The sequence below is a fragment of the Pseudorca crassidens genome, chromosome 5, assembly GCF_039906515.1.
Source record: "Pseudorca crassidens isolate mPseCra1 chromosome 5, mPseCra1.hap1, whole genome shotgun sequence".
Taxonomy (NCBI): domain Eukaryota; kingdom Metazoa; phylum Chordata; class Mammalia; order Artiodactyla; family Delphinidae; genus Pseudorca; species Pseudorca crassidens.
The window spans coordinates 29,409,759-29,430,995 of NC_090300.1; the positions used below are offsets into that span (position 1 = coordinate 29,409,759).

General features: G+C 40.3%; 1 protein-coding gene and 1 long non-coding RNA gene across 6 annotated transcripts in view; one reads left to right on the forward strand and one right to left on the reverse strand.

Moving 5' to 3' along the window:
• Positions 1–123: 123 nt before the first annotated feature.
• LOC137224758 (uncharacterized) lies at positions 124–5,835 on the reverse strand. Its single transcript, XR_010943491.1, has 3 exons — positions 5,706–5,835; positions 518–657; positions 124–265 (listed from the first exon to the last, which is right to left on the reverse strand). It is a non-coding gene; the product is annotated as an uncharacterized lncRNA (long non-coding RNA).
• Positions 5,836–5,838: 3 nt separating this feature from the next.
• TFDP2 (transcription factor Dp-2) overlaps positions 5,839–21,237 on the forward strand; it is a 171,666-nt gene continuing 156,267 nt past the window's right edge. For 2 of the 5 annotated variants that reach the window (XM_067737626.1, XM_067737629.1), the window contains exon 1: positions 5,853–6,067. The gene's annotated coding sequence lies outside the window, so the exon portion shown is untranslated. Of the gene's footprint in view, positions 6,068–21,237 lie in introns of all 5 variants that reach the window. The other 3 variants (XM_067737623.1, XM_067737621.1, XM_067737622.1) reach the window with 3 other exon arrangements.

The window sequence follows — 21,237 nt, forward strand, 5'->3', positions numbered from 1 at the left end:
AAGAAAACCGTGTAGAATTGCCTGCCAACCATAAATTCATTATCTTGATTGTGGGAATAGTTTCATGGTATATACATATGTCAAAACTCATCAAGTTACTCACTTTATGCATAGTTTATTGAGTGTCAGTTTCACCTTAATACAACAGGAGGGAACAAGTCTTGCTACTCAGATATGTTGTTGGGACCAGTAGCCTCCGTGCCACCAGAGTGCTTTTCAGAAGAGCAGAACTTCAGGCTTCATTCCAGGTGTACTGAAACAGAATCTGTGTTTTAATAAGATCCACCAGGATTTAGTTTTTTTTAAATTGAAATATAGTTGATTTCCAATTTTAGCTTTTTGGCTTTCTATTTTGAAATAATTTTAGACTTAAAGAGAACTTGTAAAAGTAGTACATAGAGTTCTCCTTTCCCCCAGCTTCTCCTAATTAACACGTCACTTACATAACCATACTATAACTACTCAACATGGGAAATTCACATTAATACAGTAGTATAAACTAATCCACAGGCCTTACTTGAATTTTGTCAGTTTTCCAACTCTTGTCCTTTTTCTGGTCCAGAATTCAATCCAGGATCCCACGTTGCATTTAATTTTCATGTCTTCTTACTCTCCTCCAATTTGTGATAGTTCCCTAGTCTGTCTTTCTTTCATGACCTTAACATTTTTTAAGAAGATTGGCAGTTATTTTATAGAATGTCCCTCAATTTGGGTTGGCCTGATATTTTCTTGTGATTAGGTTAAAGTTCTGAATTTTTGTTAGAATCCTGCAGAAGTAATGTCCGTGGCCTTAGTGCAGTCTATCAGGAAGACATCAATATGTCTTATTATTGTTGTTAACCTTGATCCTTTGATTAAAGGGGTGTCTGCCAGGTTTTTCCATCATAAAAGTACTATTTTCCCCTTTGTAGTTAAGTATCTTGTAAGGAAATACTTTTTTTTTTTAATTTTTGTTGGAGTATAGTTGCTTTACAATGTTGTGTTAGTTTATGCTGTACAGCAAAGTGAATCATTTATACATTTAAATATATCCACTCTTTTTTAGATTCTATTCCCATATAGGTCATTGCAGCGTACTGAATAGAGTTCCCTGTGCTATACAGTAGGTTCTCATTAGTTATCTATTTTATATATAGTGGTGTATATGTATCAGTCCCAATCTTCCAATTCATCCCACACAGGAGATACTTTTAGACCATGTAAATATCCTGTTTCCCATCACACTTTCACTCACTAGTTTTTAGTATCCCCGGATGCTTCCTGTCTGCAACAATCATTTCTGTAATATTTGCCTAATAATGGTGATTTTCTATTTCCATTATGTCTCTACATTTATTCATGGAATTCTACTGTAAGGAAGAGTTGTTGCCTGTCCTCCATTTATTATCCAATTATCTATATCAGTATTGGTCATCTCTTGCCCCACTTCACATCCTCTTAGCCCACTTTTTGATTCCAGTTGTAGCAACCAGCTGCCCAGGTGTAAACTGACAGCATCTTACTTTACCATATCTCTGGTTTTATGAGCTGGGATTTCTCTGTCTCCCAGCTTGGAATACTCATTTGAACTCATTCTGTCATTTTTTACCCATGGTCAAGCCTGGAATGCTAGAGAGTTGACACCATACGGGTAATGTTTAAACAATGGGGACAGGAGCCAGTGTGCAAATGTGCTCCTCTGTATTAGTTAGCAGATGTAATAGTTTGCGTCTGCTAATCCCAACCTCCCACTCCATCCCTCCCCCATCCCCCTTCCCCTTGGCAAAAGCAAGTCTGTTCTCTATGTCTGTGAATCTGTTTCTGTTTCGTAGATAAGTTCCTTTGGGTCATATTTTAGATTCCACATATAATTGATGTCATATGATATTTGTCTTTCTCTCTGACTTCCTTCACTTAGTACGATAATCTCTAGGTCCATCCATGTTGCTCCAAATGGCATTATTTCATTCTTTTTTATGGCTGAGTGATATTCCATTATGTTATATATGTACCACATCTTCTTTATCCATTCTTCTGTCAATGGACATTTAGGTTGTTTCCATGTCTTGGCTATTGTAAATAAGTGCTGCTATGAACATAGGGGTGCATGCATCTTCTTGAATTATAGTTTTGTCTGGATATATGCCCAAGAGTGGGACTGCTGGATCATATTATCATTATTTCTTATACCTCACATATAATTTATATTTTTAGGATAAATAAGATATTTATCTTAAAATAATTTTAGGTTTGATATTAAGAAAAGTTTACTTCTATTAATGGTGGCTGTGTAATCTTTCCACTGCCTGAACAAAGTCATTCCAGAAATGAACTCAGGAGAAAGCTGTGTCCCTCACTGAGGAAATTCCAAGGCTTTGATTCCACTCTGCAGTTTAATGTGACTAAACTGCACATAATACAACTGTCTCTGGAAGACAAGGCCTTGCTGTAACACATTTTTCACTTAAGTGTTATTTCTTTTGTCCGTCACTGGATGGATTGGGTGTGAAATCAGGATGCTTTTTAGAAAGTCATCTGCAGGATTTCCCTGGTGGTGCAGTGGTTAAGAATTCGCCTGCCAATGCAGGGGACACAGGTTCGAGCCCTGGTCCCACATTCCGCAGAGCAGCTAAGCCCGCGTGCCACAGCTACTGAAGCCTGCATGCCTAGAGCCCGTGCTCCACAACAAGAGAAGCCACTGCAATGAGAAGCCCGCGCACCACAGCGAAGAGTAGCCCCTGCTCCTCACAACTAGAGAAAGCCTGCGTGCAGCAACGAAGACCCAATGCAGCCAAAAATAAATAAATAAAATAAATAAATAATAAATTTATTTTAAAAAAAAGTCATCTGCAACTACAAAAGTGTAGACAACTATGGATTTTTGGGAATGGTAAAAAGGTGTCACTAAGGTCCTTGTCACTCAAACTGTGGTGTTTGCTGAAGCAGCAGCATCACCAGTTGGGAGTTCGTTGGAAATGCAGACTCTACCCCCACTCTGAGGTGGGGTACCTCAGACCTGCTGATCTAGAGTCTGCATTTTAATAAGATCTCTAAGTGATTCCCGGGTACGTTAAAGTTTGAGAGACATCGGTCCAGGAGCACTATAGCTACGCCTCTAGAAACAGCATCCAGCTTCAGGAGAGGGGCAGCACAGGGAAATTCCTCAGGTTTAATTTTAGCAGATCTGTCTCTTTCATGGCCGTCTGTTTGTTGCCCCGCATATACAAGTAGAGACTTTATTTATGCTCATCTCCTCTTTCCAACGTGCTAGGCTGTGGCACACTCATCCATTCAATAAAAACTTACTGAGCTTCCCTCAAGCACCGAGGATAATGTAGTAAATAGAATGGCATAGATCCGAATCGCAGGGAGCTTACAGTCTAACAGGATACAGGTACTAAATGAGTAATCAGAAGTTTGATGAACGTTAGAAAGACAAACAATTTTATGGGCCAAGAGCTGGAGACGGGGAGTCAGAGGAAGCTTTTCTGGAGAGAGTGTTGTTTCAGCTTAGATGAGAAGGCATGTGTAGATGAGGTGTGGATGAACTGGGGGATTGTTCAAAGCACAAGGAACACCCATGAACAAAGCTCTTTGGACATTTATGTGTGTATTTCCAATGCCTAGCACTGTTGGTGGCATACAATAAGCGCTTAGTAAGTGTTTGCCAAATCAGTAAGTGTTCTGTCGTCTTTCAAACATCTACTCTCTTGCTTTGGAGATAGTGGAAGCTTTATTTTCCTTTTCAAAGGAAATCAGATCTTTTAATGGGGAAATGAGAAGGAAGAGAGAAAGCTGACTGTTGTGCAAATTGCTAAATTGGAACTGTGAGTGGGAATGAAAAATTGATTTACATGAATTTTCCTCCCTGAAGCAACTTGACAATTTATTCTGTTCTGGGGAATTTTCAGTTTTTGGCTTGAAAACCAAGCTGTTCCTTATTCTGAATTTCTTGGCCTGCCGTGAAACTAGCATTTTGTGTCTTTTACAGCATACCCTGATTAGGTCATGGAAATTCACAGCTAGATCAAACCAGTATATGGAAAATTTGAAACTTGCACTGCCCATTTTACTTCAAGGCGTTGGAAGGTGTTATGAAACATTGACTTTTAAATCATTCTTTTCAAAAGCACTATTATCAAATGATCATAATAATCACCATTATTTATTGAACACTTACTATATGTATTGCATAGCAAAATCCTCATATTAACTCTACGAGTCATATGAAAATTGCCAAATATTAACAATTTCATGTGGTTTAACTTAATATTATCTTCCGACTCTCACCTTAAAAATTTACAAAGAGGTTAGAGAATCCCTGATTGCCATAGCCTTGCTCCAAAATTTAGCACTGAGTTGTCTTCATAGATAAAGAGATTCCGAGGTACAGTTCCTTAATAACATCCACTGCTTCTCCCTCCCCCATTAGCCCAAGCACAGCTCTGCATCTACTTCTACTTGGACAGTTTACACTTTGACCTGAGGTGATTAACAATCCATCTCTCCTGATAGACTGAGCTCCTTGAGGATGGAGGTTTCCGTCTGTTTTCCTCATTTTTGTATCTTTGTGCTTACGATGTTTGAAAAGTATTTAAGTTGAAACCACACAATTTCTGTGGAAACTAAATAAATCTTATTGATTTGTTATTGCAAAATGCAAGGTAATGACTCCACTGGGGTTTTTGCATTTTAGAATGAGTCCAAGGAGACTGCATTCAGCATTCTTGACCACCTAGGACTTTATCTACGTACAATTATGCAGAAATTATCTCTCCACTCCACCCCAGAGAAAGGTCCAAAGGTGCTTTCTCACCTCCCCCAGTTCCTTTAGGCATTTATTTAAATGGCACCTTTCCTGCTGCCTTCACCGAGCACTCTATTTAAGTCAAGCCATCCCTCAAACACCTTCTCTGCTACATATTTTCCCCAAAGCATGTCCCAGCATGTGACATAGCTTATATTTTGCTTATTTCTTTTGCATATTGTCCTTCCCACCCCACTAAAATGTAAGCTCACACATGGTTTTCAGATAGGCACAAAATGTATTAATATTGAACTAAATGGACAGGTATTTAGGGGGTGGGAGCTGCGATTTTCTCTTCAGCTTCCACGTGACGTGGTGACCTGGCCCGGTTTGGATCTTACTTGCCTGTGTACTGAAGAAGCCACATGCCCAGCGGTCTCTAACCCCTGTCTGAATAATTTACCGCACACTCGTCCCCACACGTGGCCTCAATCACTCGTCCCCATGCCCCTCCATGCTGCTGCCCCGGAGGTGACCCATCAAGTGACAGGGGACGGAGTTGTGCTTGGGAACTAGGGATGACCTAGTTCCTCCTTTTCTAAGAGAGATGGGGGTTTTCCTGCTTGGGCCCGGGGGGATGGGGGTGGATGGAAAAGTCAAGATTCCCACCCAAGCCGGGGGAAGGGGCGGGGAAGGGTGTGTCTATAAATTTTAGGCCTCAGGCCTGTAGCCTGCCCCGGAGGCGGCTGGGGAGCCGCGTTGGCGAGATCCCTGCGGGGGACCCACTGAGAACCTGCAGTGGACAACCCAGGGACCCGGCACAGTGCCTGACGCCCCGCTGCTACACCTCGCGGCCCCCTCCTCTCTTTGGGAAGCCTCGGGGCGGGGTTTGTTTACTCCTCGCACGCACCGCAGGCCTGGCCAATCCGTGGGAAGAGGTGCCGTACGACATTCATCCCGAGGGCCAATCGGCGCTCACCGTGCTGCTCCGCCGCCAAAGCTCGCGCGGGGGAAGCGGGGCAGTGGCTTGGCCGGGCGAGGGCGGACGAAGCTGCCAGCGGTCTCGGCTGCAGCCGCCGCCGCTGCTCGGTACGCGGGCGCGCCCTGACCCTTCCTCTTTGGGCAGGCTCAGGGGCGCGCGCGCGGTCCGCGTCCCGGGGCCTCGAACTCCACGGCCTCGACTGGGCAGGCCGCGGATCGCCAGCCTGCCCGGCGTGCGAGTCGGCCGGGACCCGGCCGCCGCCAGCCGCGGGCGTCACTGGAGCGGCGGCGCCTTAAGACGTGCCCCAGGCTCGAAGAACAGCCCTGGGCGGTCGCCTCGTTTTCTGCAGCCAAGCGGCGGTAAGGTTCAGGGTGCGGGCGCGGGCTCCGTGCCGAGGGCCTCTGGACCCGGCCCGGCGTGTTCCTGGGCAGTTCCCCTCCCTGCGCCTCCGGGTCCCCTTGTCACCCCGAGTCCCATCTGTTTATTCCTACGCATTCTTCCAGGCCTGGCCGAGTAACCCTTGAATGTCTGGGGAAGAGAGTCGGAAACCGGAGACCGCCCCTCCCCCCCGGTCCCCCCCCGCCCCCCAGCCACACACAGACACACAGAGCAAATTGGGGGAGGCACCGTCCCTGAGTCACGCCTCGTGGAAGAGAGGAAGGGCTGCTTTCTACTTTCTCGGTATCTTCAGCGGAGAAGCATGGCTTCTGTGTCTGGTTTTCCATCTCTACCAGGTGTATTTCAGAGTTCTAAAGCCTCGTGCGCTTGGAAGAGCCTCGTAGCCTCTATACGGGAACTTTTCTCACAAGTAGAGGGTCACTTTTGGGGCCCAGACTCCTTTGAGAAATTCCGGAAAGCCAAGGTCTCTCTTCACAGAAAAGGGTAAAGATTTTTATAGGCTCTTGCAGGGAGACAGTGCAACTAAGGGGATGAGTGCTCCGTCTCTGGTACCAGTCTCTGTTACCTGGCGTTGTGTGGTCTCAGTTTCTTCATCTGTAAAATAGTATCCACCTATTGAGGGTGTTGCCAGGAGGAAATGGACTAATCGGTGTCACCATTTGGAACAAAGCTCACCTCCTATTAATTGCCCTGCCCTGCTTGAGTTAGGCATTTAACTGACCCCCGTGAATGATGGTTTAGAAAACTTCCCCGTATTGTTTCTCTTTTTCCGTTGAAATGGTTAACAGGCTCATCCCTTTCCGTATTCACTGCTGAAGCTCCCTTTGAGGCTTTGAATACTTTTCCTCATTCTGGCTCTGAGGGCTCAGACTCCCTGTCCCACTTCTTTGCTGTCTTTTTAGTAAGTCAGTAGCTCATTCCCTTCCTTCCCCTTTCTCCCCCAAATCTTAGTGTTGTGTTTTTTCATTTGATTTCTATAGCCTAATTTTTTTCTGGGCCACTTTTCTTTTCTCTTAATGGCTTGAAATCATCTTCACCTAATAGGTATAGTCGAGGTTATTCATCTGTCCTCTGTACGGTGTAATCATGACCCTACCTCTGTACAAAATTATACAGAAAATAATTTAGTTGATCTGATATTGCATGTTGCTTTTCCATTTCATTGGTTGGCCTATAATTTAGCTAAAGCTTTATCACTATCCTGTTACTGTAATAAATCTTTAATGGCAGTGTCCATTCTCAAGTAGCACCCGGAGAAAAATCAAATGCCGAGACCCCGGATTCTGTCACACTTCTGTGCTGGCTCTTGATGCATTTGTTATTTATTAGAACATCTTGTGCCTGGAACTAGAGTCTAGTCTCATGGCAGACATGGTGTCTGTAGCCCTGTTCTGGCAGTACAGTTGCAGTTTCAGCAATGTGGTGCTTATATTTAATAAAGGCCCGAGACTCATTAAACTCTTATTTTGGAGTTCTCTTTATGTCTAGTTGTTTAATTAAGAGGGAAAACAGAAGTTTCAAGCGTTTAATACTTCAAGTTACCATTTTGTGATCATGTACTTTTCCCCCCCAACTCTTGGAAATGTGTCTTCCGACTGGCACCTTCAGGTTTTTCCCTTGTACCCCAAATTCTTAACTGTGAGCTATGTCCCCTCAATACAACTTGAAATTGGGTGCACAGATATGTTCATCCTTAATGTGGAAAGCATTTGTGGATGGAAATTATACATTAAAACAACCTGAAGGATTCAAAGATTGCTTTTTGTAATTAGGAATTGAAATGTGAATATACATTTGCTTTTTTTTTTTAGCATTGTAGAAAGACAGGCTTTGTTTTCTTGTTATTGATATTTTATGTTTTATGCATAATGCATGAGTCGTATATTTACATTGCACTTCACCATTTTTATTTATTTATTTTTAACATCTTTATTGGAGTATAATTGCTTTACAATGGTGTGTTAGCTTCTGCTTTATAACAAAGTGAATCAGTTATACATATACATATGTTCCCATATCTCTTCCCTCTTGTGTCTCCCTCCCTCTCACCCCTCTAGGTGGTCACAAAGAGCTGATCTCCCCGTGCTATGTGGCTGCTTCCCACTAGCTATCTGTTTTACGTATCTGTTACGTGTATATATGTCCATGCCACTCTTTCACTTTGTCACAGCTTACCCTTCCCTCTCCCCATATCCTCAAGTCCATTCTCGAGTAGGTCTGTGTCTTTATTCCTGTCTTGCCCCTAGGTTCTTTATGATTTTTTTTTCTTGGATTCCATATATATGTGTTAGCATACGGTATTTCTTTTTCACATTCTGACTTTACTCTGTATGACAGACTCTAGGTCCATCCACCACACTACAAATAACTCAGTTTTGTTTCTTTTTATGGCTGAGTAATATTCCATTGTATATATGTGCCACATCTTCTTTATCCATTCATCTGATGATGGACACTTAGGTTGCTTCCATGTCCTGGCTATTGTAAATAGAGCTGCAGTGAACATTTTGGTACATGACTCTTTTTGAATTTTGGTTTTCTCAGGGTATATGCCCAGTAGTGGGATTGCTGGGTTGTATGGTAGTTCTATTTTTAGTTTTATAAGGAACCTCCATACTGTTCTCCATAGTGGCTGTATCAATTTACATTCCCACCAACAGTGCAAGAGTGTTCCCTTTTCTCCACACCCTCTCCAGCATTTATTGTTTCTAGATTTTTTGATGATGGCCATTCTGACTGGTGTGAGATGATTTCTCATTGTAGTTTTGATTTGTACTTCTCTAATGATTAATGATGTTGAGCATTCTTTCGTGTGTTTGTTGGCAATCTGTATATCTTCTTTGGAGAAATGTCTATTTAGGTTTTCTGCCCATTTTTGGATTGGGTTGTTCGTTTTTTTGTTATTGAGCTGCATGAGCTGCTTGTAAATTTTGGAGATTAATCCTTTGTCAGCTGCTTCGTTTGCAAATATTTTCTCCCATTCTGAGGGTTGTCTTTTGGTCTTGTTTATGGTTTCCTTTGCTGTGCAAAAGCTTTTAAGTTTCATTAGATCCCATTTGTTTATTTTTGGTTTTATTTCCATTTCTCTAGGAGGTGGGTCAAAAAGGATCTTGCTGTGGTTTATGTCATAGAGTGTTCTGCCTATGTTTTCCTCTAAGAGTTTGATAGTGTCTGGCCTTACATTTAGGTCTTTAATCCATTTTGAGTTTATTTTTGTGTATGGTGTTAGGGAGTGTTCTAATCTCATACTTTTACATGTACCTGTCCAGTTTTCCCAGCACCACTTATTGAAGAGGCTGTCTTTTCTCCATTGTATATCCTTGCCTCCTTTATCAAAGATAAGGTGTCCATATGTGTGTGGGTTTATCTCTGGGCTTTCTATCCTGTTCCGTTGATCTATGTAGCCTGCCCCGGAGGCGGCTGGGGAGCCACGTTGGCGAGATCCCAACTTTTTTGTGCTAGTACCATACTGTCTTGATTACTGTAGCTTTGTAGTATAGTCTGAAGTCAGGGAGCCTGATTCCTCCAACTCCATTTTTCGTTCTCAAGATTGCTTTGGCTATTCGGGGTCTTTTGTGTTTCCATATAAATTGTGAAAGTTTTTGTTCTAGTTCTGTGAAAAATGCCAGTGGTAGTTTGATAGGGATTGCATTGAATCTGTAGATTGCTTTGGGTAGTAGAGTCATTTTCACAATGTTGATTCTTCCAATCCAAGAACATGGTATGTCTCTCCATCGATTTGTATCATCTTTAATTTCTTTCATCAGTGTCTTATAATTTTCTGCATACAGGTCTTTTGTCTCCTTAGGTAGGTTTATTCCTAGATATTTTATTCTTTTTGTTGCAGTGGTAAATGGGAGTGTTTTCTTAATTTCACTTTCAGATTTTTCATCATTAGTGTATAGGAATGCCGGAGATTTCTGTGCATTAATTTTGTATCCTGCTACTTTACCAAATTCATTGATTAGCTCTAGTAGTTTTCTGGTGGCATCTTTAGTATTCTCTATGTATAGTATCATGTCATCTGCAAACAGTGACAGCTTTACTTCTTTTCCAATTTGGATTCCTTTTATTTCCTTTTCTTCTCAGATTGCTATGGCAAAAACTTCCAAACTATGTTGAATAATAGCGGTGAGAATGGGCAACCTTGTCTTGTTCCTGATCTTAGTGGAAATGGTTTCAGTTTTTCACCATTGAGAATGATGTCGGCTGTGGGTTTGTCATATATGGCCTTTATTATGTTGAGGAAAGTTCCCTCTATGCCTACTTTCTGCAGGGTTTTTATCATAAATGGGTGTTGAATTTTGTCCAAAGCTTTCTCTGCATCAATTGAGATGATCATATGGTTTTTCTCCTTCAATTTGTTAATATGGACTTCACCATTTTTAAAGGCTATTTAGGTATATGAAAGTTCGTAGAATGTGGTGAGGAAACAGACTAAGCCAAAATTAAATTCATGACAAAAATAGTGAAGTAGAACCTAGTATTCTGACTTCTAGTCCCTTGTTTCTTAGTTTGTCAATCTTAACAATTAATCGGGACTAAAAGATGAGAAGGGAGAGTTTAAGATGAAGTCTTAAAGGCAGAGGGGGAAACTTTCTAATTTGGGCATTAAATATTAGTTATTTAGTAGTATATTAGCACCTCATCTTTTAATCTTTAAAATTAGGTATGTTTCTTTTAAAGATGAAATAGTAAGGCATTATTTCTTACAGTCAGAACTTACTTATAGTCAGTTTACGTTGTCGCTTGGCAAACTTGATTTCACTTTTTTCCTGAACCTGTCATCATATTTTAAGCTCTTATTGTAACATGTATCTTAATGTGTCTTAGAGGAAACTAGAAAGCATGAAGTTCAGTTCTTTTTAGATCATAAAGTTTTAAGCTGTAATCAGTTTTAAAGATTATTAAATATATTTGCCTCTTCATACTTGAATCTTTTCTGTTTTAATTTGGGATAAATGATTCTAAGGATGGGGCATGAATACATTAAAAGTAGATTTGTGAACCCTTGGAAATTTTATGTGCATTTGTATATTTTTCTGGAGAGAGGATTCATAGTTTCTGAGGCAAAGATATTTGGACAACTCTAATTTTTATAAAATTATTTCTTTTACTGAACTAGAAGTTATATCTTCACTGGTTTTAGTTCTGTCCCCTCTGTAGTGGGTTTTCAAATATTTGAAGATACTTCCTATACTCTCCTGATTCGTTTCTTTTCTAGACAAAATATTCTCAGTCTTTAACCTCCTCTAATGATTTTGTTGTTTTGATTTGCACCTCCTCAAATTACTTATGGCTCATTTGTGGGTTTGTGTCAGTTCATCCATATATTCTTCTTAAAAGTGTAGTACCCATAATTAGGTATTAACCAGTAGAGAAGACCGTAAGTTACCTCTCTGATTTAAGATTAAGGGTAGACTTGCTTCTTTGGCAATCATGTGGCACTGTTAATTTACAATAATGTCCTGTCAAGAAGGCGAACTCTGGGGCTAGCCTGCCTGGGTTTAAATCCTGGTTCTACAGTTTATCAGCTGGGTGACCTTGAGTATATTATGTAAACATTTTGGGGCCTCAGTTTTCTCATCTGTAAAATGGGGTTTATCATAGTACCTATCTGATAGGGTTCTTCTAAGGAATAAATGAATGCATATATGTAAAGCATTTAGAACAGTCCCTGGCATTTAAGTGCTATGTGCATTACCCATTATTGATTTTGTAGTCACCTAACATTCTTGAGTTGTTTTGTCCATGCTCTCCCAGTTCTTTAATAGAATATTTTTTGGTAGGACTTCATATTTATCCCGATTAAATTTTATCTTGTCAGATTGGTTCCAGTATGTTGACTCTAAAAAAAGAAAAAGTCTTGATTTGGTCATTCAATAAAAAAGTTTATTTGTTTATCCATAGATTTGATAAACTGTAATTTTGATAATGCTGACATAGCCTTCATGGAAATATTATTAAAATGTTGACTAGATGGGCCTAGGAGCAGAGCTCTTACCCTGCTAGAGACCTCATAATGTTGATTTTTAAAAACCCGTTAATTCTTTGATTCAAGTTGTTCAGCTAATTAGAAATCCAGCTAATTTATCATTATCTACCTCAAATAGTTTTAGGTTTTCACAAGGAAAATATAAGGAACTTTAACAATTGCCTTCCTAAAACCCAGGTCACTTTATATATACTTCATTAAAAAAAATCCTATCTGTTTAATAGCTGTCAAAAAAAAAAGAGCATTAATCTGTCATTACTCATCCTTAATGAAACTACACTGATTTCCAGGAGCATAGGTTGGTTATTGCTTTTCTGTGTTCATAGACTTCTCTCAGTAATGACTCTAAAATCTTGTCTAGAGTTACATTTAACTTCGGTGATCAGTAGTTGGCAGGATCCCCTTTCCCTAGCAGCTGCATGGACATTTCATCGGGAGTGACATACCTTGTTGAAGGTTTCCTTAGAGCAGTTAGGAACTCTCTTTAGAATCTTCTCATCTATATTGAGCTTTGGTTTCCATTAATTCATTGATTAAATTTATTAAATGCACATTTTGTGCAAGATACCGATGCTCGTTTAACCCCATCCAATCTGAAGAGAACTTTTCTTGACAGAGATACCTGAAGCAAAAAGGTAATCCATGTCCGTTTCTTGCTATTCCTACTGTTGTTACCATAGTCTGGGCCTCCATTCCTTTTCTCTACAATAATAGCTTCCTTTTGACCTTCCTTCTTTGATCTTTTTCTGTCTCCAGTCCTTAAGCATTGCAGCCAGAATCATCTTTTTTGTTTTGTTTTGTTTTTTTGCTGGACTGCTCAGCATGCAGGATCTTAGCTCCCAGACCCATGCCCTCTGCAGTGGAAAAGTGGAGTCTTAACCACTGGACCACTAGAGAAGTCCTTCATGTTTTTTCCTTAAATTAATTAATTAGCTTTTGGCTGCGTGGGTCTTTGTTGCCGTGCATGGGCTTTCTCTAGTTGTGGCGAGTGGGGGGGGTCACTTTTCGTTGCAGTGCGCGGGCTTCTCATTGCGGTGGTTCCTCTTGTCGTGGAGCACGGGCTCTAGGCACGCGGGCTTCAGTTGTTGTGGCACGTGGGCTCAGTAGTTGTGGCTCGCGGGCTCTAGAACACAAGCTCAGTAGTTGTGGCGCACGGGCTTAGTTGCTCCGCATGCGGGATCTTCCCGGACCAGGGCTCGAACCCGAGTCCCCTGGATCGGCAGGCGGATTCTTAACCACTGCGCCACCAGGGAAGTCCCTGTTTTTAAAATGCATGTATTTCTTTAAAGTATTTTCTTCCCCACTGGAAAAATGTTTAATGATCTAATTAGATTTTAATTTTTGACTACTTTCCAACTCCCTTATTCTGTTTACTAGCCTTTTAAATTCAAGCCTCCCCCGCCCTCTTTATTTTTGACCTTACTTATTCTTAGAGATGATATGAACCATCAGGCAGATAGTAGGCATGGAGCAATGGTGATTCCTCAGCAGCTGGTCTGTGTGTGAGTCACTCAGCTGACAGATATGGAGCGCTTACTATCTTACAGGCACTGTGTGAGCCACTGAACTGACAGAAGAGCATGACATAGCCTCAGCCCTTGAAGAATTCTAAGTGCAGGGAAGGATAGAATAGGGGAAAGTATTTAGAAAAGAGAAATCTTTCTTTTTTTTTTCTTTAATACTCAAAAGCGTAATAAGTTTATGTAACAGATTCCGTTTTATTTTGAAAAGAACCAAGTATGTTGTTGTTAAAGAATGAGTTTGTGGGACCTGCCTGGCGATCCAGTGGTTAAGACTCCGTTCTGGGACTTCCCTGGTGGCACAGTGGTTAAGAGTCCGCCTGCCAATGCAGGGGACATGGGTTCGATCCCTGGGCTGGGAAGATCCCACATGCCACTGAGCAGCTAAGCCCGTGTGCCACAGCTACTGAAGCCTGCTCTCTAGAGCCAGCGAGCCACAACTCCTGAGCCCGTGTGCCACAACTCCTGAGCCCGTGTGCCACAACTACTGAAGCCTGCGCACCTAGAGCCCGTGCTCCGCAACAAGAGAAGCCACCGCAGTGAGAAGCCTGCGCACCACAACGAAGAGTAACCCCTGCTCACCACAACTAGAGAAAGCCCACGCGCAGCAACAAAGACCCAACGCAGGCAAAAATAAATAAATTAAAAAAAAAATACATAATCACTATGCTCACAAAATGTTCCTACTTGTAAAGACTTTGTAGCTTAAAATGTATCAATTAGTGCAGAATCATTTATCTAACAGTTTTTCCAAACTTTCTTTAGCCTAGAAATGATTTTATTGACTGCTATTAGTTAGTTGCATATGTTCTTTTTCTTCCAGTTTTATTGAGATATAGCTGTCAAAAGCACTGCAGAAGTTTCGGTGGACAGCATGATGATTTGTCTACATACATCGTGAAGGGATTATCACAATAAGCCTAGTGAATATCCATCATCTCATACAGATACAAAACTAAAGAACCAGAAAAATATTGTTCTCCTTGTGATGACAGCTCTTAGGATTTCCTCTCTTAACAACTTCTGTACATGCTTCTCATTGCAGTGGCTTCTCTTGTTGAGGAGCACAGGCTCTAGGCGCGCGGGCTTCAGTAGTTGTGGCGCACGGGCTCAGTAGTTGTGGCGCACAGGCTTAGTTGCTCCGCGGCATGTGGGATCCTCCCGGACCAGGGCTCGAACCCGTGTCCCCTGCATTGCGGTGCACGGGCTGCTTATTGCGGTGGCTTCTCTTGTTGTGGAGCACGGGCTCTAGGTGCGGAGACTTCAGTAGTTGTAGCTCGTGGGCTCTAGAGCACAGGCTCAGTAGTTGTGGTGCACGGGCTTAGTTGCTCCGCGGCATGTGGGATCTTCCTGGGCTCGAACCCATGTCCCCTGCATTGGCAGGCAGATTCTTAACCACTGCGCCACCAGGAAAGCCCCATGATTATGTATTTTTAAGTTGAACACATCAGTGTTCAAAGGTAACAGAATATATTACCTGTGGAGACATTCTGAGAAACATACACTGAAAATCTTTGTGAAAAACGCCGTAACTTCTTCCATTGACCTTAACATTTGAGCAAATACTTGCTAACTTAATTAATTAGTAAACTAGTTAATTACAGTGTAAAAGCAGCTAAATATTTCTTATAAATGAGCTCTTTCTGAAGGAACTTAAAATATTCCTTCTTCCCAAGTCAAATTATTTTCTTTTATTGTTATTATATCAGATCCATCAGTATTCTTGGGATAATCTGGACTATTAGATACTACAGCTCTAAGATCTGTTCCGAGTTATTAATTTCATAGGCTAATTGAAGTTACACACTGGGGGAAATGTTCAAGACAATTGAATTTCTTCTCTTGACATAAGCGACATAAAATAGGAATAAATTTGAAGAAACTGAAATACTAAGCAAAAGCATGTGAAACTAATGCTAAGGAAAAGACTTTTTAGAAAGGGGTCACTACCTACAAAACCCTTCTTCCCAATAAAAGAAAGTAATTTCAAGTGAAATGAGAAAGACCATAGTAAGTAAAGAAAATAAGAGATTCTAATATAAGCAGCTCATTGAAAAAAATGAAATCCTGTTTACAAGGCTGTTCTTTCATAACCTACAAAATGTAAAAGACCACAACATATTTTCTAGGATTGATTGAGAAAATAAAGATCCAAAATCTGAAAGCTTTGTATTCATTATGAATTTTAATGGCTTACTTTGCGAACACTGACAATGTGCTGAGGACCTCATGTAGTCCTGCCCAGCAGTGTGTGAGATAGGTTTAATTGTTTTTCATTTTATAGGTGAGGACATAAATTGTTTTACTGGGATTAGAAAGAGAGTGGTGGCAGAGCTGGGGCTCAAACATGAATCTGTCTGACTGTAGTGCTAGCCACTCCACTATATTACGTCACTGAAATGTTTAGGCCTTTTCTTCCGTATTTGGCTGTACAGCAGATATTAGCACAATCTTGTAAATCACCTATACTTATGTTAAAAAAAAAAGTTGGGCTTCCCTGGTGGCGCAGTGGTTGAGGGTCCGCCTGCCGATGCAGGGGAGACGGGTTCGTGCCCTGGTCCGGGCAGATCCCACATGCTGCGGAGCGGCTGGGCCCGTGAGCCATGGCCGCTGAGCCTGCGCGTCCGGAGCCTGTGCTTCTCAACGGGAGAGGCCACAGCAGTGAGAGGCCCCAGCAGTGAGAGGCCCGCGTACCGCAAAAAAAAAAAAAAGTCACTCTGATCACCCAGCTAAATAAATAAATAAATAAATAAATAAATAGATAAATAAATAGATAGATAGATAGATAAATAAATAGCAAAAATAATAATAAAATAAAATATTTAGACCTTCAACATTAATGCAAGAACCCAGACATCTTTATAGGGTCTTCTTAGTTGAGTCTTTCCAGTATAGTTTCTGTTTTTCCTAGAGCATTGTGAATTGATCCTAATATAAGTAAGTGATTTGAAAATTAGCCACCGTTTTTGATTGATCATCCTTTCTCTAGCATCACTGTTTACTATAATTTAAAAATAGACTATTTCTGTATAATGTTGTGATATCTTCATTTCAGCTGTATTTCAGTTAATTGGTTAAATTCTGATTATGACTGTGTGAATCTGTTATAGCGACTGGTTTACTGTGAATAGAAACAAGGACATGCTTAGATAAGACGTTAACCTAACTCCTTTGTAACATAAATTTTTAATTTATCTTAATGCCTATGTTATATGCTACATGTCCTTTTGACTTGTTTAAAAATTAAATATGTATGGGCTAAAAGAAAAAAAGTTGGGTATCATGAAATGATGTAAAATCTTAAAGTTGTGATGAAAGAAGAGAAAAAGGCTAAAGTGTTCTGAAAAGTAAGAAAAATAAAAATATAATAGCAAATAATAGGGGCAGTGTTTATTGTTCGTCACAGAGCAGGAGCGCATGTATTTCATAGTCAAAAAAAGCAGTGGGTAATGATGCTGTTATCAACAGGGCTGTGGATATGCCTGGTGAATTGAATATGCAACAAGGAATGTGTTTTGTTGGTGTTTTTAAACATCTTTATTGGCGTATAATTGCTTTACAATGGTGTGTTAGTTTCTGCTGTGTAACAAAGTGAATCAGCGCTACATATACATATATTCCCATATCTCCTCCCTCTTGCATCTCCCTCCCTCCCACCCTCCCTATCCCACCCCTCTAGGTGGTCACAAAGCACCAAGCTGATCTTGAAAATAAGAATGATAGTACATATCTTTTCACCAAAGTAGAAAATATTGTACAGAAGGATTTTTTTTTTTTTTCTCTTCACGTTTAACTCTAGGTATATATTGAAGCATTCTGATCAAGTGTAGCATAGAGCTCAGACTGTCTAGTTAGGTATTATCTTAGGGTCAAAAGCCTCTGACTTATTTAATACCTCTTCCTGTTTGTGTAAAATTCACTCCAGTACTCACCCCGGAAAGAAACACTTTGACTCAGATTGACCTTGAGTGGAAACAGGGAACTATGACACTCATTTGACTTAGTAATTTGTGTAAAACTTTTTCTGACTTTTTTATTATCCTAATTATATCAAGGGTAGAGTAATTCTCAGATCACCATTTAGTTATATTTTAGACTTTCTGTAACAATATGAAGCATTTTTTCATGTTGTGACTACTAGCAACTTAGATGAATTTTTCACATTGAATCTACATCTATCTTAAGTAACCAGTGTGTGTTTGGTAAAATTTTTATGTCCGATATCAGAAGCTCTCTCACAGTTTACATTATCTAGTGCTTACTGTGTGAATCTTGTTGTGTCTGATAATTCCCTTGAAGATACTCCCTGTTAATTAATTAATTTATTTTTGCTGTGTTGGGTCTTCGTTTCTGTGCGAGGGCTTCCTCTAGTTGTGGCAAGCGGGGGCCACTCTTCATCGCAGTGCGCGGGCCTCTCACTGTCGCGGCCTCTCTTGCTGCGGAGCACAGGCTCCAGACGCGCAGGCTCAGTAGTTGTGGCTCACGGGCCTAGTTGCTCTGCGGCATGTGGGATCCTCCCAGACCAGGGCTCGAACCCGTGTCCCCTGCATTAGCAGGCAGATTCTCAACCACTGCCCCACCAGGGAAGCCCGATACCCCCTGTTATATCTACTCTTAGTCTTAGCCCTTGGTTATCTTGCACAAATCCCACTTTTTCTCAGGAGGAATATAGGAGATCAGTTGCTGACGACGGGGAAATAAAATAGACCAGTTGTGCTTTCTGTATTCTTCTGGGCTTCGGGTCTCATGCTTGCCTTTCTGACTTCTTGTATTAATATTTGGCAGTTACCAATTTAAAATTTTCTGAAAAAGAATCTTCTTCATATTTTTCATCTCACTATCCAGAGGTAAAACTATGTTTTTAAAAACTGCTTTTTTACTGAAAGATGATAGATACCTAAAATTGGACAAATTTTCACTAACTAAATAACACATCAGTGTAACTAGCACCCTAGATCCAGAAACAGACGGTTAACAGCACCCTACTGCCCTTTCCAGTCACGAACACCTCTTCCCCAAGGGGAACTATCTTGATTTCTAACAGCATGAATTAGTAAAACTACCTTTAACCATATCTGCTTTTAGTTCTTTTGATGGTTATCACTCTTAGCGGTATAATTATTGCTGTATTTCTTTTTTTAAAACTTTTTTACTTTAAACTAATTTTAGACTTACAGGAAAGATACAACTTCCTAACGTTAACCTTTTCATAACCATTGCATAATTATCAGGAGCAAGAAACTAACATCAGGACAATATTATTAACTAAACTACAGAGCTTAATTTGAATTTCATCATTTTTTTCTGTAATGACATTTTTCTGTTCCAGGATCCTGTCTAGGCTCCCACATTGCATTTAGTTGTTTCTCCTTAGTATTCTCTATTCTCTAACAGCCTTCAGTTTTTCTTTGTTACATGACCTTGACACTTTTGAAGAGTACCGATCATATATTTTCCAGAATATCCTTTATTTGACTTTGTCCAGTGTTGTCTCATGATTGGAGTATGGTTATGCCTTTTTACTAAAAATACCACGAAAAATGATGTGTCTTCCTTTCACAGAGCTCATCAAGGGCTTCGTCATGTCAATATGTTTTATCATTGGTGATATTTACCTTGTTTAACTTTGTTTACCTTGGTTAAGTTGATATGCCCACTTACATTTTTTAAATCTTGATCTCTAATCCTTTTGGAGTTTATTTGTGTGTATGGTATGAGATAGGGATCTAATTTTATCTTTTTCAGAATGACTGCCCAGCACCATTTATTAAAAAGTTCATCTTTTCAGTTGATACCGAAAAGTATTTGACTAAATTCAACACCCTTTATGATAAAAACACTCAACAAACTAGGAATAGAAGGAACTACCTCAACATGTAAAAAGGCCCTATAGGAGAAGCCCACAGCTAACATCACACCGAGTTGTGAAAGACTGAAAGCTTTTCTTCAAGTTCAGGAACAAGACAAGGATGTCTGTAGTCACCACTCTATTTAACATAGTAGTGGAAGTCCTAACCGGAGCAATTAGTCAGGAAAAAGAAGTAAAAGACATCTGAATTGGAAAGGAAGAAGCAAAATTTTCTCCATTGGCAGACAATATGATCTTTATATGTAGAAAACCCTGAAGATTCTACATACCCAAACCTATTAGAATTAATGAACAAATTCAGCAAAGTTGCAGGATAAAAAAATCAACACAAAAGAATCAGTTGCATTTTTACACACTAACGTAGTGAACAATCCAAAGGGGAAATTAAGAAAACAATTCCATTCAGGATAGCATGAAAAAGAAAAAAGAATAAAATACTTTAGGAATAAACTTAATCAAGGAGGCAAAACACTGGTACATGGAAAATTACAAAACATTGCCGAAATTAAAGAAGACACAAATAAATAGACAACTTGTGTTCCTAGACTGGAAGACTTAATATTGCTAAAATGTCAATACCACACAAAGTGATGTACCAGTTCAGTGCAGTCTTTATCAAAATCCCAATTTCTTTTTTTTAACAGAAACAAAAATCCGTTCTAAAATTCATATAGAATTTCAAGGGACCTCACATAGCCAAAATAATCCTGAAAGGGAACAAAGCTGGCGGACTCAGACTTCCCGATTTCACTTCTTATTACAAAGCTACAGTAATCAAGCAATGTGGTACTAGCATAAAGACAGACATAAAAATCAGTGGAATATAATAGCCCAGAATAAACCCTTGCATATATGGGCAAGTTATTTTTGACAAGGGTGCCAAGACCATTCAATTGGGAAAGGGTGGTCTTTTCAACAAATGATGTTGGGGAAACTGGATATCCATGTGAAAAAAAAAAATTGGGCCTTTATACCATATATGACAATTAACTCAAAATGAATCAAAGACCTAAACTTAAGAGCTAAAAGTATTAAATTCTTAGAAGAAAACATAGGTAAGAATCTTTATGATTTTGGATTTGGCAGTCATTTCTTGGACATGATACCAAAAGCACAGGTAACAAAAGTAAAAACAGATAAATTAGACTACATCAGAATTAAAAATGTCTGCATCAAAAGACACCATTAAGGGTGAAAGGCAGCCTATGGTATGGGAGAAAATATTTGCAAATCATATGTCTCATAAGGTGTTAATATCTAGAATATATAAAGAACTTCTACCAGAACCCAAACAACTTGATTCAAAAATTGGCAAAAGGACTTCCCTGGTGGTGCAGTGCTTAAGAATCCGCCTGCCAGTGCAGGGGACATGGGTTCGATCCCTGGTCCGGGAAGATCCCAGATGCTGTGGAGCAACTAAGCCCATGCACCACAACTTCTGAGCCTGCGCTCTAGAGCCCGAGAGCCACAACTACTGAGCCTGTGCCACAACTACTGAAGCCCGCACCCCCCAGGGCCCGGGCGCCACAACTACTGAAGGCCGCGTGCCTAGAGCCCGTGCTCTGCAACAAGAGAAGCGACAGCAGTGAGAAACCCATGCACTACGACGAGGAGTAGCCCCCGCCGCTCGCTGCAACTAGAGAAAGCCTGTGTGCAGCAATGAAGACCCAACACAACCAAAAAAAAAAAAAATTGGTAAAAGACTTGAATAGACATTTCTCCAAAGAAGATATACAAATGGCCAAA